The 4,010-nt window shown below is 28.3% G+C and overlaps 1 long non-coding RNA gene across 1 annotated transcript; it reads right to left on the reverse strand.

Moving 5' to 3' along the window:
• Positions 1-860: 860 nt before the first annotated feature.
• On the reverse strand, positions 861-3,355 carry LOC121218246 (uncharacterized). The gene is made up of 3 exons (XR_005914423.1): positions 3,254-3,355; positions 2,753-2,827; positions 861-1,107 (listed from the first exon to the last, which is right to left on the reverse strand). It is a non-coding gene; the product is annotated as an uncharacterized lncRNA (long non-coding RNA).
• Between the last annotated feature and the right edge of the window lie 655 nt (positions 3,356-4,010).

The raw sequence follows: 4,010 nt of genomic DNA on the forward strand, positions 1-4,010 counted from the left end.
GACGGTAAACATTAGAGCAGTACCTTACTACAGAGACATAGGGAGCAGAGGAATAGGCATTGGTTGGGAAACTAGATTTTCCATGCTGGTATATAGATTTAAACACTGTGTACAAGCCCAATTTTTAGCCCAAAAACCCAATACAACCCAATCAACCCTGCCTATACACCAAGCCCAATTAAACTAACCCATTCCAGACCCAACTAACCAAAACAAAACCCAACTAGCTTAACCCACTAACCCTCAGCCCAAAACAACTGAACCCAATAGACCCAATTTAGCCCAAGCCTAATTCCCTAAAAAAATATCTGCCTACGCCTTCCCCCTTAGCCTTTTGACTTTTGGCCTCCTGCCAGTCGCCGCCATCGCCGCCGGACGTCCCATCTGCGTCCATCATCACCATGCCCACTTGCACCGTCACCTGCCCTAAGGCAATATTTTGCGTTTGGAGATTCGAGAAAACATGCCCTAAGGTGCTGGGTGTCGATTTTTCTCGTTCAACCAAATGGCTTAATATCCTTTTAAAAATTTTAAAATAAGGCAATGTTTTGCATTTGGAAATTCGAGAAAAGATGCCCTAAGGTGCTGGGTATCGATTTTTCTCGTTCAACCAAATAGCTAAATATCCTTTCAAAAATTTCAAAATAAGGCAATGTTTAGCATTTGGAAATTCGAGGAACGTGCCCTAAGGTGCTGTGTTTCGATTTCTCGTTTAACCAAATTACCAAATATCCTCTTGAATTTTAATCTATGCTATTCGAATTTTTTTTAGGATCGTATTTTAAATTTCTTTAATGTAACACCCCTAACCCCAAACTGTCACCAGAACAGGATTATGGAGTATTACCGGACATATCGGATAACTTATAACTAATTCACAAATAAATAACAGACATAGCATACTTTAATCAAATATGTCATATTAGTTCCATTTCATACTTATAACCAATTTAAACATCATTGTACAACCTAATAACAAAACTCTTATACTTAACCTGTACATCATCTAGGTACATGCCACATTATCAAAACAAAGGTACATCACTAAAATTTCTTTGAGGTCGGGATTGCTCTGGATGCTGGACCGGACACTAGCTTTCTATTAACCTGCGCACAGAGACAACCGTACGCTAAGTATAGAAATACTCAGTGGTATTACCATAATTCAAATTAATAACATTAATCGATAAATTATATACATTTAATTTATGTTTACAATTATTCATTAATTATCTCATACTTTAAATCAACTTGATCATTAATAACAATAAGCAATGTTTCAATCTTACATTTAATTGTATTCATACCTTATTTCACTATCTCAATTCTATTGGATTTTTCGACATCTCATTCTAATAATTCATTCTAATTCATACAAATTCAATCAATTTATCAACTCATTCATTATCATTTCTATTTTTATTCAATTTATACTTTTAATCTTTTAATAATCAAATTAAACATTTAGACCAACATGTTTCAATAATAATAATAACTAATTTTATAAAATTGTATTCAAATTAACTCATACACTATTTCTTAATTCAATTTATACCATTAATCTTTCAATAAACATTTAATACATTAAATCAACTTGTTTCAACAACAATAAGAATAATAACTATCTTTTAATTCGATTAGTTCATTTATAATCAATTTACACTTATAATCTTGTACCACTCAATTTATACATTAAATCCATAAATAAATTTCAATAACTTATTTTCAATTAAATTCACATATTATTATTTCACTATTTAAAATCATTTTATTTTCACTTCTCATTTCTCAACAATAGCTATTTTAATTTGCTTTTCTTCACTTAGATTTTTACATCATCTCATACTACCAAAACCACTTCATGAACTATACCATTATCTATTTCTTGAACCCATGGTTCATACATTTCATTTCCATATATCAATTTAATATCTCATTTCGATTCATATTCAAGATCATTCAATAAAATTTATATTATCAAAATTATTCATTTACCCCTATTAACTTGACTCGGACTCTGACAGATGCGCAGATTCCACCCAAACACACCAGAATATCCAACCAAAACACACCCGAAATAAATATAAATCCTCCATAGCACACCAATATATCATATCCTCCCAAACACACCAATAAGGCATTAAATGCCTCTTCGGATAAACCGAAGCATATAATAACATAATCATCTTCTCGGCTGAGCTACAAATCTCCTTATCACATCACAAATCTTATGGCATGCCATTTGTATCCAATCTAGTCTGATAAGTTAATAGGGTATTCGAATCACATTTCAATTCAATCACTTTCTCATATTTTCAATTCCAATTTAATCACAATTTAATTCAATACATTTTTCACCTTCCAATCAGTATACCATCAAATGCTCATACATATTTATCCTTCATTTTAATTTCAGTCAATTCACAATTTCTCATGATCACAATTCAAATCAATTTTTTTTATCCAATATGCATTTCAATACCACATTAATTCTTTTAATTCAAATCATATCACTAGTAATTTTCATTTAATTCACATACAATTCAATATCATTTAATTCAATATCGATATTCACCTAATTTTTATTTACTAAACATATTATTCAAAATTCAACAATTGCTATTAATAAATTCAATATCAATACGTATTTATCATTAAATTCAATCATGATACTTATCTTAAATTGCTTATCATGTAAATTAATTTAAATTTTAACAATTAATAATTAAATTCGAATTATGGTAATACTAACCAAAATTTCTCTCGAGTCACTCCTTGTTCACCTTCTCCTTTCCTTTCTCGAACAATAACTCTTGCATGACTTTAGCTACATAATTAAACAATTAAAAATTATTAATACACAATTTCATCAAAATATTTCCATTTATACCTAAACTTTACCTAAATTCTAATTTAATCCCTTATCAATACTAATTTTATTTTCCCAATCTAACTCCATATTCTCTCTTAATTCTTACTATAAACTCACTTTAACTCTTCATTTTCACCATAAATCCCTAATTTCGAAATTCTCTCAATTTAGTCCCTATTAATTCAAAGCCTATAATTTATTTTACAAATCAACCTTTTACTAACTAATTTAATCAATTTAACCCCTAATTCTTTCATTTATTCAACATAATCAATGTCTAGAAATATAATAACTTTCCAAATTTCAACATAAATCCAATAATACTTTGTTCTAGGATACCAAAACTCAAAAATTATAAGAAAAAGACTTAATTTAACTTACCAATTGAACTTGGAATCTTGAAATCCCAAATTTTCTTCCTTTCCTTCCCCTTTTTCTTTTTCTTTCCTTTCTCCCCTGTTTTCGTTTGCCTATTCTGTTTCCATTTCTCTTTTTCTATCTTTTATTTCTTTTATTTAATTAGTTTAATAAAATAACAATAAAATAATAATATAATATTACTTACTTAAATAATAAGTAAATATGTAATCATTACTAATATGTATGTATTTCATTCTTCCACATGTCATCATATACACCATGCATTTGTCAACAATTTTGTTTATTTGAAATATAATAATATAATATAATTAATATAATTTACAATATAATAAAATAATAATATACTTTAAAAAAAATCTCAGATTTTATCATGAATATGACGCCTCATTTATGGGACTTGACATATTTTCCTATTTAGTCCTTTTAACTTTTCTTTAATCTGTAATTAAATTTTTACCTCTGTTGCAATTTAGTCCTTTTTAATCAATTAACCATTGGAACATTAAAATTTCTTAACAAAACTTTAATACTATCCTAATGACACTCCGTAAATATTTATAAAAATATTTACGGCTCATTTTATAATATCGAGGTCTCGATACCTCGTTTTTGACCCAATTTGCCTAATAATTTCTTTTAAATCACAAAATTCACTAATTCAAAAATATTTCTAAAATCACACTTAACTTCTAATTATTAATTAATAAAATTTTCTAACTTTTTCATCGGATTTAGTGATCTCAAATCACTGTTCTGA

This window comes from Gossypium hirsutum, chromosome D06, assembly GCF_007990345.1.
Source record: "Gossypium hirsutum isolate 1008001.06 chromosome D06, Gossypium_hirsutum_v2.1, whole genome shotgun sequence".
Classification (NCBI taxonomy): Eukaryota; Viridiplantae; Streptophyta; class Magnoliopsida; order Malvales; family Malvaceae; genus Gossypium; species Gossypium hirsutum.